Below are 16,090 nucleotides of genomic sequence, written 5' to 3' on the forward strand. Positions count from 1 at the left end.
ATGCCTATTTTCCCCTCTTGCTTGAGCCATCAAATTTGTCAAAATTTTATGATAATTCATTCCATCATTCCTTAGACATTTAAATGACAGAGAGTCCTAGTCAAGGGGGGAAAGCCTCTGTAATCCTACTCCTCATGGTATAGCTGCCTCCAGAGAGATTTTTAAAATATTCCATATCATAGTATAAGCAGCAGCGAAATTTCTCAATGTCACTGATTTCTTGCCGTTTTGGAAAGTGACAATAAATTGGCTACCTACCATTCTTGACCTTTTGACTTTGGAACCTCTGCTGACCAAATCTTAGCTTGCCTTGTTTAAGTCAGCAGCTCTGGTATCACTCTGATCCTCTCCCAGAGGGTCTGAAGCTTTCACTCACGCTCCTGAACGGGTAAGCTCCCCCTCTAGTGTTCACTGCTCATCAGATTATTCCTCTAACAAATAAGACAGAGAATTGCCTGTTTTTTTTTTTTTTTTTTTGGTTCCCTATCGAAGGACGGAGCTTGGGCCAACATTTATAACGGTTTAGTGGCACAAAGAGGAAAAGGTAAGTATAAATCCTACATTAAAAAAAAAGGTTCCTTCCTTTTGATTCCTTTGAAAGCATTGCTACTGTTTGGTTACGAAACTAAGAAATGCTGCTTGTGCTGCTTGCAGGCAGAATGCATGGCTGAATAGACAGGATGAGTTTGAAAGATATGAGATGATTTCGGAAAAAACAATCCTTTCTGTTGGGAAGCTGGATGTCTGGTTGTGAGTAAATGACTTTTCACTGGAAGCTGACACTCAGGAACTCTTTATTTGTAGAGCAATTACCAATAGAGGAGCAGGATAGAGGAGGAGGTTGTTCTAGGGAACCCCAGCATGTTTTTCTTCCAGAATTTTAAAAAAGACCAGTAAAAAATGAAATGCCTTCGGTTTATTTTTACAAAGAACCTGGGTAAATAGTCCCCTACACTAAAAGACCCTCACTATATTTGACACAGAACTACAGAAAAAAGTGCAGTAGATACTGGTGGTAGTTTTCAAGTGCGTTGAACTCAAAGGTTAAAAGTTCAACAACTTCATTAAATGTAGTGTTGAAGCCTTAGTAAGACATAATGCAGAATTTATCATGCAATTGAAAGTAAGAAAAAGAAAAAAGAAAGAAAGAACGAAAGAAGGAAAAAAAAAAACCTGATACAGTTCTGAGAGGTTATTTTTCACAGTTGGTTACTAAACTAAAATCTAGAAGTTTTATTTATTAATTTTCAACCATGGGCATAACTTTAAACTAAAAAAAAAAATGAAATGTACACCAGATTCTTCAAAGAAGGCACAAACTTTCTATTTAATTGTTTCAAAGTGTGTTTCAAACAGTTGTATATGTCTTGAAATAGGTCATATAATTTATTTGAAATTCAGGTTGGAAATAATATGGCCACATTAAATTACAAATGGTTTTAATCTTCTGAATTTTGGGGAATAAAATAAGCCCTCAACAAAGTTTTTCTTCATACTGATGATTCTGAAAGTTAGGTTAGTTTCATTCTGGTGTTCTAAGTTAACATATCTTTCTTAATTAAAATAAGGTAAATAAGCATGACCACATAAACAGAAGGGAAGAACTTCCTTTTGCCATATTCTATTTTCATATTCTATCACTATTGATAGATAGTGATCACTATTCTCATCATTCTCCCTAAGCATGTATTAAGTACCTACAGATTATATAAAGCTACACCCTGTCAGAACTCAACTTACATTTTTAAATGTAATGTTTGTTATGGCATTAAAACTGAATTATTCTGTTTTGGTCTAATAAAGACCTCAAAACATTTTCTAAAGTACAGTAACCCATTTCATAAAAATATTCATTACCTTATCACTGTTATTTTTCTCTTTACTGGGTTTTTTTTTTTTTTTTTGAGACGGAGTCTCGCTCTGTCGCCCAGGCTGGAGTGCAGTGGCGCGATCTCGATCTCGGCTCACTGCAAGCTCCGCCTCCCGGGTTCACGCCATTCTCCTGCCTCAGTCTCCCGAGTAGCTGGGACTACAGGCGCCCGCCACAGCACCCGGCTAATTTTTTGTATTTTTAGTAGAGACGGGGTTTCACTGTGTTAACCAGGATGGTCTTGATCTCCTGACCTCGTGATCTGCCTGCCTCGGCCTCCCAAAGTGCTGGGATTACAGGCGTGAGCCACCGCGCCCAGCTACTGGGTCTTTTAAAACTAGGTTGCTTGATATGGCAGAAGAAGAATGCTTTCAAGTCCTGTAATGTTAGAGTACCTTAACTTTTTCCTGTTTTCAATTTTCTAGGTTCTGTGTTATATTAAATTCCATTTTGGTGCCTTACTTCAAAGCTGACTTCAGGGTCTTGTTAAAAAGGTCATCATCATTCATGAACTAATGGGACCAGGTGACTAGGACCTATCTTTAATCACAAAGCAGTGGCCCCTTTGAAGGTTCAAAGGATTAATATTGCCTGTATGCCCATTCAGTTTTGAGCTTCTTGGATGACACAACAACACACAGGATTGCCATTTCTACTAGACTGAGGGATTTCCAGGTGGACATCTGTCTTTTCTGAACTGGACTCAGATCATACATCCTTCCCTCTGAGCAGCTGTTTCACGGGAGTATCCTTCAATCACATGTCTCATGCTGAGACTCACTGTGAGACACAGTGTGAGTTGGAGGTCAGCACAAATATGAATGCTACCTTCTTTAATTTTATTTTTTTTAGAGGCTGCTCTAAATTGCTGGTTCAGGCAAAGTTTAAACCGCTAGAAAAATTTTAAAGTAAATAGATTGCATTCATAATGGAAAAATTGAATTGTATGAAACTTCCATAGCCCACGTTTCTAGTTGTACACATTTCACGTAAAAAATTTGTAGTAGGAAGGAAGTCATGATTTATATCAGTTTGACTAACCTAATTGCTAAAGATTATGCAGCATTGCAAAGGACAGATAAAGAGACTCCTGTCAATCAAAGTGGTTATAGAAAAACATACAGAAAAAAAAAATGACAACAACAAAAATTTAAAGCATGAAATACATTTAACTACACAGAACCCTAAAGATCTTTGTAATATAAAGTGATTTATTATAAGATTATAAAATATAAGAATGATAGGGTCTTTAGAGATGACCTCACCTACTTTTCTCATTGGTGAAGCCCCAGGCTCAGGAAAACTTGGAAAAATGGGTTGTTTGTTTAATGTCATATGGTGAAAAAATAGAGAACAAGGCATTCAATCTTGGCCTGTGGGTTTCAATTGTAGTGCTCTTTATGCTGAGGGAGCTTCAGTCATGCTTTCAAGGTAACTATGGGTGCTTTCATAGAAATAAGAAGAAAAATACATGTTTGGGAAGTTTGGAGGAGACTTGAGTTATTTTAGGAGATAGTACTTTTTTTTTTTTTTTTTTTTTTTTTTGAGATGGAATCTTGCACTGTCACCCGGGCTGGAGTGCAGTGGCACGATCTCAGCTCACTGCAACCTCTGCCTCCCAGGTTCAAGCGATTCTCATGCCTCAGCCTCCTGAGTAGCTGGGATTACAGACACCCGCCACTGGAGTTTCACTCTGTTGGCCAGGCTGGTCTCGAATGCCTGACCTTGTGATCCACCTGCCTCAGCCTCCCAAAGTGCTGGGATTACGGGTGTGAACCACCATGCCCAGCCAAAATTAATAAACACAATTTTTATAAACATGTTGAAAAGTGGCCATGTGAGCTTATTTTTCAGAATAAATTATGCATTCATTGGTTAATCAACAACAATTCCAATGATTATGAGACAAAGGTAGGTGGTTAATGGCTTTTAAATTACAACAGCAAGTTAAAAAAATTTTTTAAGTAGGTGCACTATTTTCTTTGTTAACCTATCATCCTAAGTGGGAAGGATAAATTAACATCTTGCTTTATCTTTGTTATGAACTGTTTGTGCCCCCTCCCCCCCAAATTTCATATCTTGAAATATAATCCCCAAAGTGATGCTTTTTGGAGGTAGAGCCTATGGGAAGTGATTAGGTCATGAGGATGGAGCCCTCATGAATGGGATTAGTGCCCTTAGAAAAAGACGCCAGAGAACTAGCAGAGGGTTTTAAGGAGAAGCTGGTTTTCTGCAGCGTGGAAGATGGCCCTCACTGCCAGATGATGCTGGCACCTGATCTTAGATTTCCAGATTCCAGAACTGTGAGAAATAAATGTTTGTTGTTTAAACTACTCAGCCAAGGGTAATTTGTTATAGTAACCTGAACTAAGATAGCCTTTCTGAGACAGCCTCTCAAATCAGTTTTCAGATTTCTAAAGTGATTAATGAGGTCATACATCCTACCAGGAAAGTTAGCTAAAGTAACCAGATTTTAATGTCTTTACAAGCTTAGTTAACAATGTTAAAATTGATCTTTTTTTAATCTCACTTAGCATGTGAAAAAGTATGTCTCTTTCTTTGATCTCAGTTGAACTTTTCTGTATTCACCATTTATTCTATCATGTTCCTAACTGTATATCTGTGATCTAAATATTAATCCAATCTATACACATAGATAAAAATCCTGAAACTATATATGCTCACATATAAACAGTAGTTTTATCTTGGTAGAGTGAAATTATACATGTTTTATTTCTAAATTTTTTGCAGTGAATATGTATTTCTATCCTAACGTTAAACAATCTTTCTCATATAATGTCATTGAAAAAAGAAATTGACATCTAGTGAAAAGGACAGGAAGGATTAAAAATACATTGTTCATGTTTTTAGCAGTCTCTACCTGTTTTCCTACAAAGTGAGAAGTGAACAATGTATTGTTTTCAAGTATTTTTTGAGTGCCTATATGCATCTGGCACTGTTTCAGAGTTTGGGATATGTCAGTGAACAAAAGAAGTGAGAACACTGCTTTCTTGGAGCTTAAATTCTAGTGAGAATCAATTAGAAAACATTAGGAAAACAAGGAAGTTTATAAAGGTAAGTCTATAAAAATTGTCCACGAGGAGATTGTGGTCAATTGTGTGTGGTAGCAAGGGAAGTCATAAAAATAGGAAAATGTGGAGGAATATTGAATCTCTTTTGAGTACAATTTTGGTGGCTATGTTGATAACAGTTTATATAGGAAAAAGTCTGAATTTAGCCAAAGGAAACTGGTCATAAGGAATACAGATGACACTTTTGCAAGTTTGAAATCATTAAGGAAATAAAGAGGAAAATGTTTACCTGTAGGGAGCAGAGGCTTCAAAATATGGTTCGTTGCTTTCATTGTGCTGCTGAAATATTTACATGAACTAAATAAGAAACAAGAGTATTATTTGTGTTTATACTTAAAGTTCATGAGTTGCAAGTTGTTCTTTAGTATAGGACCAAAGAACACGTACATTAAATCATGAATTAAATTGCTTGAATCAACATTAATTCATGGAAAGTATTAGTCCACGTGATAAAAGCATTATTGTGAGCATGTTAGAATTTCATCATTTTGAACATCCTGCCTTACTTCTCTTTACTTTTTAAAAATTCAATTCATTAATTGTCTCCATTTGGAGATTTACTTACTTTATCTTCCCTTACTCCAATCTCTGTTAGGAGCAGAATTCTGTGCCACATTTAGTTAGATGCTAGTCCTTCATACATTCTGATTCAATTGTAAGTTTTCTTATCCTATTTTGCCAGAGAATGCTCAAGAGCAATGATTAAACCTTTTTCTTTTCTGCATCTACATCTCTATTCTCAGTGCCATAACCTTCCACTCATGAATAAATAAAATCATTGTTGTAAAGATGGAATGAAAGAAAACTTGAGCTTCCTAGTCTTCATTCTACAGCTTGATCATTATTTTACAGCTATAGCAATAAATTTTCCATGATAGTAAATATTTTTTCAAGACGAAAAGATGTATTCTAAATTAGAGCCACATATGGAAATTAGGACTCTTGCCTCCAACTCTAAACTCATGCAATTGTAAAATCCCTTTGGTCTAGAATGCCAATATCATATCTGTTTTAGAAAGTGTCTCTCCAAAAGAGATATGATATTGGCATTTTCTAGCAAAGGGGTTTTACAATTGCGTAAGTTTAGAGTTGGAGGAGGCAAGAATCCTAATTTCCATATGTGGTTCTAATTTAGAATACATCTTTTCGCCTTGAAAAAATGTTTCTCCAGCCGGGCGCGGAGACTCATGCCTGTAATCCCAGCACTTTGGGAGGCCGAGGCGGGCAGATCACAAGGTCAGGAGTTCAAGACCAGCCCAGCCAACATAGTGAAACCCTGTCTCTACTAAAAAAAAATACAAAAATTAACTGGGCATGGTGGCATGCTCCTGTAATCCCAGTTACTCCGGAGGCTGAGGCAGGAGAATCGCTTGAACCTGGGAGACGGAGGTTGCAGTGAGCTGACATCGCACCACTGCACTCCAGCCTGGGCAACAGTATAAGACTCTGCCTCCAAGGAAAGAAAGTAAGAAAGAAAGTGTCTCTCCAAATACTATATGATACTAACTAAAACATTTAACTCTTACTATATTTTCAGTGCTATATTACCAGTTCATGTCATTCATTCTTATTTGAGGAACATCCTGGTAACACAATAGTTACCGAACTTTCTTCTCTTCATGAAACTTACATACTAGCATAGAGGCAGGTGATAATACAAAGAATGTGGTATAAATGCACTGAAAGGAAAGAATAACAGAATATTGGAAGTAGAGAATGCTAGAAAAGGTCAACAATTGAAGCCTTCTTTATATCATCTGTAAGTTTGGCTGTGGTAGTTTGCCACCAAAGCTCTGTCTTTGCTTATGTAAACTTATTCCCAACAGGCAAGAGTATGCCAATTTTTCTACCTTAATTCTTTACAGAGGTTCAGCCTAAGGATATCATGATTGAAGTTCAAGTGTGTCTTCAAGTGTGTATTAATGTGTATCACATTGCGGCTGCTTGAGTATTCTGCTGTATGTATCCAAACATATTCAGGTCAATGTGATATGTATTTAAAAATATTACTTTAATAGAAGGTTTTAGTGGGGGAATGCCCAGATAAAACTATTAGATACTTTGAGTAACAAAGGAAATGATGAAGAAAAAATAAAAGGGGTTATAGGAGGTCCCCAAAATGTGTTAGAAAAAAGAGGGCAAATGATTGTTACAAAAATTTCCAGCTAGGTATCAGGTAAATTGGCCACACTGAAAACATTATGTTATGTACAAACCTGACCTATTATAAAGGATGCAAAGTGATACTGGTTGCAAATTAGGCATTCTATTTCCAATAAATTCTATAAACCTTAGTGAGGGAATGTAGTCAATGTCATTTAAGTAAGAATTTAAAAAGAGAACCAACCATGACATGATTATAGAGGCATGGCATTTCAGAGAAGAAATGAATCTTATAAGGACACTTAGGTAACTATGGATGAAACCAAATGTAAGGAGCTGTTGAGTACAGATCACCTCAGCAGGGAGAAGATCTGGATAATACTGTCTCTATTCAGATTTTAATATAAACTTAGCTCCCTTGTTTATTTCTCTCATACCTCTGTCACTATATGAATGTGAACTTCTAGATTGCTCTCATATACCTCTGAATCACTGTTTAGCACAGAGTCTGGCATAATAATTCTATTACATATGCTTGCTTGCTGCCTTACTTGCTAAATAAATGAGTGAATGAATGATGAATGAATATATGGCAGACTCTATGCAGACTGTGGTAAGTCATGAAACTAAACACAGAGCATCTGACAAAATGACTCAACTTTTGGGGGAAAAAATCTCTCTCAAACTTCTACGGAAAAATAAAAAGAATCACAAGTTCAATCTCAATTTTAAGTAAACATAAAGACAAAATTATTGAGTGCAAAGCATGTGCCAAACAGTTTTACTTGTGTTAAGTTGATTCCCATAGCAATCCCCCAAAACAGATATTATCCTTAATGAGAAGAAAAAGTAACCGAGTCTAAGGGAAATTAAATAAATTGCCCAAAGTGACATAGGTAAAACAAAAGAGCTAGATTTGAATGCAACCCTAACTGACTGCACAGCCCATGCCCTTTCTACTCTGCCTTTTTCCTGCTATTGAAGCATGATTTGGAAAAGTGGTGTTTGGAAATGCAAGATGTTGTGATATTATTAACACAGAATTTATAACAGCTGTGACAACAAACACTGAACATAATTTAACCTGTACCCTAGACTTCAGGGTAACATTTTAAAAATGTTGAGAGAAAAAGAGTCTGGATCCATGGCTATTCATTTTAAATTGGAATATGGATTCAGTGCTATAAAGACTCTGAAATATGAAATGAAGAGTAACATCACTGAACTGGTTTCTTCTAAATATCCTGGCTTTCTCACTTACTGAAGGTATGCTCTTGGGGACATGATCTCTCTGTACCTCATTTTTCTAATTTGCAAAATGGTGATAACAGCAATACTTTTTCTTGTATGTCAATTGGAGGATTACATGAGACGCAATTGTAAAGAAATGCATATTTAGAATAGTGGTAGGCACATAGGAGACAGTTAGTGAATGGTGGCTATAATATTGAAGATGAAAAAATGCAAGGAACCAAAGGGTTCCTTCATAAAACAGAATCAGACGAGTTACATAAGAGAAAAAGGGGCAAGTCAAGACAGCATGGGACAAAAGCCAGTAGACCAAATTGGCACCAAAGATCCTCTCTAGGGTGACGCTTGAAGTAGCGTTCAAAATCTCTTAAGAAGAAAGTTTACCTGGAAAAAGTGAGTACAATTTGGCATGGGTCTGCATAACATAAGTGGTATGGTCTGCATGGCCATACCTTTTCAGTGAATGAAAACCTCAGGAATCAAAAAGAAGTTAAAGTATGAGAAAAACTGACTAAAATGTACAGAATTAAATAGAACCAAATGTAAAAGTCCAAATTTAGGCTGCAAAAGTCAAAATAATCTGGAAAAACTCATCATCAGTTTGTGAACAAATTTATTTAACAATTGATCATAAAATATCTTAAACTCCTTTATATAATTATCAGTATATTGTATATTTATTTACCAGTTTGTCTACATGTGTGTAGCATGTCTTCCCTTACTAGGATGTACGTTTCCAGACAGCAGAGAGCTCGTGTTTCTTGTTCACAGCTGCCCACAGTGTGATTCTCACAATGGCTGGTACATTGTAGGTACTCCATAAATATTTTTCAAAAAATATGTTGATTTTTAAAATAAATCCCCTTTAGTTAACTTTTGTGGAGTATTTTACTCAATCTATCTTAGCTGCTGAGTGCTTATCTTCAAAATTGTTATAATTAATGAGACAATATATGTAAAGTGCTTGGCCTGATGCCTGGCATTTGCAGCTTTTCTTAAATGCTAGTTCTACTCTTCCTGCTCAGTTCTTCTGTGTAGAGGATAAATTCCACAGATGGTAGAGGTGTTTCCTGTTATGGAATGACACAAGATTGATCTTTAGATAGCATGCTTCAACAGATTGTCCAATCTTTTACATATCTTATATCTTACAGAAAGTCCTGAATTATTGGTACAATAAAAGTTTATACTTACCCCTATATCTAGTAAAATATTAATAAAATTCAAAGAAATTTAATTTTATTAAATTTCATAAACACTTTTGAGCTTTATTACATTATATAAAGATCTAATCATCTCTGTTTTCAAAAGACTGTATGGCTGAGCTGGGTGAATTTAGATTAAATAGCCATATTACAAGGAATATGGAGAAGCCATTTTTTCAGTATAAATTTTTTAAGTAAAATTAACATTGAACTCTTGGAGACATCAGTTTTAATACTGATAATTGTGTACTTAGAGTTTCTTGTAGTTAGACAAAAGCACTGCACAGCAGTAGAACAAATCACTAAGGGTTATTTCACTGTTTTTATTTTTTATACATCAACTCCAAATGAAGACAATTATATTTGAGATGTGCATTTAAGAATCGGGTGAATCATAATGTCAAATGATCCTTAAACTAAATTCAAATGACCATTGAAATCTCTTATAAAAGACATTTGGCTTAGGAAAATTATTTGCTTTTACTTGAGAGTTGGCATTTATACATTTGTTGCTTTAAAATTACTTCTAAAGATTACATTTATATTATAATGGTATTGTTGTGCAAATCTGGTTTAATACATAAAATGAACGCTCTTATAGTGTCCCTGATGGTTCCATCATCATCCATGAAGAGTGCTGACCATTCTTACAGGTATCTGTACAGTCTGCCCTCTGGTGCCCTAGGCCTGTGCTGCCAGTCGCATTCTCCAGCTCATCAACTGTGAAATAAAAAGCAAGTTCTCAGCTCAAAAGGAGACTTGATAGAAGTAGCCTGAATTCAATTTCAGAAAATCAAATACTGTCAAAGACTGGTTTTGAAAGAAGGTTTTCTACCATTAAACAAAAAGAAAAAAAAAAAAAAAACTATCTTAAAATGCCAGTTGAGCATAGCTCTAATTATCAGGGAAAAGGTATAATATGAAGGAAACATTTTCAGCTTACTATGGCTGACATTCTACAAGAATTATAAATTGATTTTAGATTTTCGGAAACTGTAAGTTTCTATTGGGGAAATGATCTATACATGGAATGCACTTATTAATGAAAGTCATCTTCATTATTTCACATATTCCTTCCTAGGAAAGTAAGTTATCACCAAGTTATTTTCTCTTCTCACAGTATGTTTAAAAGTTAAGCAGAGATTCAGATAAAGTCTACTTACTGACCCTTACATACAAAATTTCTTTTTTAAGCTTGGTGTTCCAAACTCTTCTATAAATATAATGGGAAATAAATTTGAGGAAAGGAAAAGCTAATTATACTAAATATATTTAGTATATACTAAATATACTAAAACTTTAAAATACAGTTAAGAATTTATAAGTCACATGATGAAAATTTATTTTATTAATTTTAAAAAGGTGCCAGTCTTTATGAAAAACATTTTTATATTCTAAAATTAATTTTTAAAATATAATAATTATACAGTCTTATATTAACCTATAATGATAAAATTCAGGCTACTTAATAATTAATTATAATTAATTGAAAAAGATCACTAAATTTGGAATCCACCAGTTGAAAAGGGGATAGCAGCAAACATTTTTGTGGCATTAACAGTTTATAATAAATGACTTTCACACATACAATATTATTTATATCAATAGCGCTCTTTGAAATACATAGCAAAGATTTTATCTTGTAGAGGAATAGTCAGCATTTTTAAAAAAATAAGCATTGGAGAAACTACAAATCTGAAAATTTTGCATTAATTAAAGTATTATGAATTCATTTGTTAAAGGGAAAGAAGAGTTACAGCTGATTTTAATGATGAGCTATGTTGAATTGCTTGCACAATAGCACACATGTCTTTGATGATACCAACCTCAGAAATAGATCATTTCAAGCAGCAAAGGCAGCAATTATAGAAGGATGTCAGGTTACAAAAACTGAGCAATTAGACAAGAATTTATCAGGGCATGATTCAATGTAGGTATGGTTTTTTTTAATATTAATTTCTGTTATATCTTTTTATAATAAAATATTTTAATCTCTCTCAAGATCTCTCTAGTTTAACTAAATCCTCCCACCAGATATGCAAAATAAAACCATGCTAGTCATTTTGGAATTGTGAAAAAAAAAGGAGGTAATAGCGTGTTGTGTTCAACTCTACTGCTCCAATTCATTTCAATGAGAATCAGTCAATAAAAAGTCCCTGTTTCAGCAAAGGCGGGAGAAGAAACAAAAGGACTTAATGAAATGATCTGTTTACAAAATGCTAAGTGAGGGTTCTATGAGAAAACAGCATTAAATCCAATTTTGGTTTCCTAATGCAATTTAGGCAGTCTTATATGCTTCCAGTTTTTGCTTGTCTTTTTTTTTTTTTTTTTTTTTTTTTTGGTGAATGGACTGAGGCATGTGGTCTTTTTTCTTTCCTTAACATTATTTTTATAAAGCTATTTAACTTTCTTTCTCTTCAACTTTGCTACAGTATTTCTAAATAGCCCAGAAAAGATAAATCAATGCCTGAACTGTAACCTTACACTTATGTACTTGTTAAATGACTTTTTTTACAGTCTGTTATTGCTAGAAATTGGATTGCTTTTAAACTAATGCTGTCTGGCGGGCAAAAGTGAGTGAAACCGCAAAGCCTGGAGGAACACTAATTACTTGTTTTAATTAGCAGCAACTTTCACTAGAGTATAATCTCCCTACAGGCCACTTTTCGGTAGGTGTAGAAAAAAAATCATGTAGGAACAAACTGATAATCTCTTACTTGCCCCTAAATGAGAGCAGAACTCAGATTCTAGTATAGACATATCATTTGTACAAGCCTCTAAACCCTCAGGAAACAGGGCCTACCAGGATAGGCTACCCAATTCAAAGATCTTTAGCAATCAGTTGTACAATAGAGCCCTTATTTTATGCTGCTACATCATAAAAGTGGTCCTTTTGTTACATTTCCATCCTTAAAAGGGTCTTAATCCCTTTCTTTTCAGACCAGTCTATGGCAAATTCCACTGGGACATCCCATTCGCCACAAGGACTGAAATGACCCACTCCGAAAGCAGCATGTGAAGCTTTCAGCCTTTCTTCCCCCCGCCACTCTCCAGAGAACATTAAATCGTACTTTTCATTCCCCTCACCATAGGGGGAACCCCCTTAATGATGACAGAGAAAGAAAAATTCCATCACACTGTCCTATGATACCATTCTGCTGTCAAGCAGGCGTTTCCCTGGTCAGAGAATCAAACATGGCTTCCAGCAGGTGGATGTTGCTGAAGGTCACAGACAGCAAAATGCAGAGGTTACACATGGAGGAAGCACAGGTTCCCACAGCAAATTAAGTCATCTGTGAAGCCTTCTCATTTCCCAGTGACTAAATTTATGACTGCTTTTAAGGGTCATCATTGCTTGCATGCACATGCACTTTATTAAAAGTATTTGAGATTTTGGAAGAGCAGCGTTGTCCCAATTAAAAATACATACATGAGCTATGTGTTTAAAGAAAACAGGGAAATTTTAAAATGTGTTTATGTAACTCTTTTATTATTGATTAGGGAGATAAAATCTTAAGTAATTTTAAAACAAAAGTGTAAATAATAGATTGAATATGAGCATGTTTCTTGTTTTTTTTTTTTTTTTAGGAAATCTTTAATAATGATTTATTACTTCTTTTTTTAAAATTATACTTTAAGTTCTAGGGTACATGCGCACAATGTGCAGGTTTGTTACATATGTATACATGTGCCATGTTGGTGTGCTGCACCCATTAACTCCTCATTTACATTACGTGTTTATCCTAATGCTATCCTTCTTCCCTCCCGTCACCCCACAACAGGCCCCGGTGTGTGATGTTCCCCTTCTAAAGTAAAGGTGGTAGTCTGGGCAATAGTAACATTTCCCCTTGATATGAGAAAATTATTTTAACTTTTTACGTCAAAGGGCCTGAAAGAAATCCACAGCATTAAAGCTGTATAATGCTGTTATAAATCTTGATTACTATGATATGGATTCCTATAAGGCTTGAAATATGCCTTTTATTAAAACAAATTTAAACTAGCAAGTTTTTTATAAAATAAAAATATGAAACAGTAAGTCAGTAATTTTTACTAGATTCAATGACCTGCAATTTAATCCAAATTAAAAATAAAGTTTTCTCATAGGTTTTACCACTAGTTTTCTTGTTATTTAATATGTATTTTAAATTATACTGTAGTTTCTTCTCAAATGTTGAGAATGAATAGAATCTATTCAATTTTATATAAATGTCTCAGAGAATTGTGTAGTAAATCTTTGCTACTGTTGACATTTCCAACTGTAAATGGCAATAGCATTGTAAATATTTTTGACCAGATTATGATGATATTTTTCAAAAAGTTAGAAATTCATTGTTTTATTGGTTTTTTAAATTAATAACTTAAAAGAAGCCTTAATTAAAAGCCACACCGCACCCATTTTCAGGTATAGCTTTATATATATAACCACATATTCTAGGAAAATATTGTATGTACAAATAATTCTATAAGGTAATATCATATATACACATTCATTTATCTCACATTCACAGATTTAAAAATTTTGGAATTATAAAAACAAAAACCTAAAAATCAAACTCAAAACCAAACATAGCAATTTTATAACACAACAAATATTGGCTCTACCCTTCTTCTATTACTCAGGTGGCAATATTTGCCAATATGTGATTATTTGAAATATCAAGATGAAGGAATCCTCTAAATGCTTATACTATAACTTTAACTTGTTATTACAGTATATTTCTCTCCAAGAGCTTTATTTTAGCTTGCACAAGGGTGCGTTTGGTTATTGTTTTGTAAAAAGTGAAAAATTCACAAAGTGTTTATACAAAATTATTAAATCTGTGTCTTGAGATTTGTTTTCTTCTATGGCAGCCTTTGTGGGTAGCTCATGTTTGGGGTCCAGCCTGCTGGAGGGTTAGAAATGCAATGCATGAGATAGCAAAAAGAGACCTGAATCAGAAGAAGTAAACATCTAGAATAAAGGACAGTTGAAAGAGGCTTTGTGAACAAGGGGTGTTGCAGTAGAGAATGGGTTAGGGTGAGGCTGCCCCGGTTCTTTGTTCCTCTTCACAGCGGTGTCTCTGAGGGACATGCATTGTCCCCTGAATGAACTGACCATCTCTCAAACAGGCTAATAGCCACCCCTGTAAGCACATTTAAACTATCAAGCCTAAATATTTAGAGTTATTTAGGGCCTTTTTTCATTAATTAGTGGCTACCTACCTGCCATTCCTTGATTTTTCTGTACGTTCCGTTTCCCTAGTACTTTCTACAAGAAGCATTCTGAAATCCAAGACTAAATGCTATGGCTGAAACTTGATTCTGTTTAATTAAGTCTGAAGAAAAACTGTTTATTTTATAAGACTCATGCTGTGTAGAGAACATGTGAATCACGTGAGATGCAAACTCACACACAATTTACTCCGACCAACTTTAAATTTATACCAACTTTAAATTTCTAGGCAGAATATCTTTTTTTTTTTTTCATACCATTTTATTTTCCTTGCTCTTATGTGGAAAAATAAAATCCATGTCTGAAGAGGTATCATTCAGAATGTATACACCACAGGAGGGGAAAAAAGTTGACCAAATGCGGGTTGGAAAGAGGAAGTATTAAAAAAAGAAAGAAAAAAAATCATATTTTTTTCCCCACTAAATATCAAGGTACGTGTGTTTTATAATCTTGAAGATTCTCTAGGTAGATGTCTTGATGGGAAATAAAACTTGAATGTCCATGAGGGATTCAACCACAATTTCAAAGTGTCATTTAAATTCCATTATTAACTTTTTCAGTGTTGTGAGTGGTGATTAGCCTCTTAGGGAAACTCTATTAATACAATGAGTGAATTTAATTACTGAAAATCCAAGTGTAGAATATAAGCATATTTTTATTATTATTTATACTACTATATGTTAATACATGTGTTATATAGCTTACAGCTTATTTGATAAGGCCTTATAGAAATGGTAGATTTTTCTTCTGAGATAACAAGTGATAAATCTTAAAAAGATTTTAGTCATTGACTTCTAAAGCAAACACTTAACTCTGACACAAAGCACCTTTCCCGATTATACATTTGGCAAGACTATGGAAGTGCAGATATACTTACTATATTTTAGCAATTTAATTCTTTTGCCTTTGAAGAGCATTTGCTTTTGACTTTAAAATATAAATGCCGAAACAAAGGTAATTTTACATTTGAAAAGATGTGTTAATACAAATATATATTTCAATTATAAAATAATTTTATCAATATATAATACGGTTCTGATTACACAACTGCGTTCAATTTATAAAAATTAGTCTAGGCGACCTTTATTATTTGTGCCTTTTTCAGTATGTATGTTTTATTTTAATGAATATCTTATTCAAAATTGTATAGAATTCCCAGAAACACAGAATTTCAGAAATTACTTGGGGAATTACTTATATAGATTTCCCAAAGATTATTATTTTTTGAATGGATAACTTTATATTCAGATCTCATCTTGACAAGGTGGAAACATCTGACCACTGCTTTAAGCATCTTTTAAAAGGGTATAAATGATAAACATGAAAAAACTCTGTAAACCAAATGCGAATTGTA

At 34.3% G+C, this 16,090-nt stretch overlaps 1 long non-coding RNA gene across 1 annotated transcript in view; it reads left to right on the forward strand.

The window, feature by feature from the left end:
- The first annotated feature begins 425 nt into the window (after positions 1 to 425).
- Positions 426 to 16,090, forward strand: part of LOC119618326 (uncharacterized) — a 133,505-nt gene continuing 117,840 nt past the window's right edge. Inside the window, exon 1 of the long non-coding RNA XR_005234646.2 lies at positions 426 to 544. This is a non-coding gene — a long non-coding RNA (uncharacterized lncRNA). The remainder of the gene's footprint in view (positions 545 to 16,090) is intronic.

Source organism: Chlorocebus sabaeus, chromosome 4, assembly GCF_047675955.1.
Source record: "Chlorocebus sabaeus isolate Y175 chromosome 4, mChlSab1.0.hap1, whole genome shotgun sequence".
NCBI lineage: Eukaryota > Metazoa > Chordata > Mammalia > Primates > Cercopithecidae > Chlorocebus > Chlorocebus sabaeus.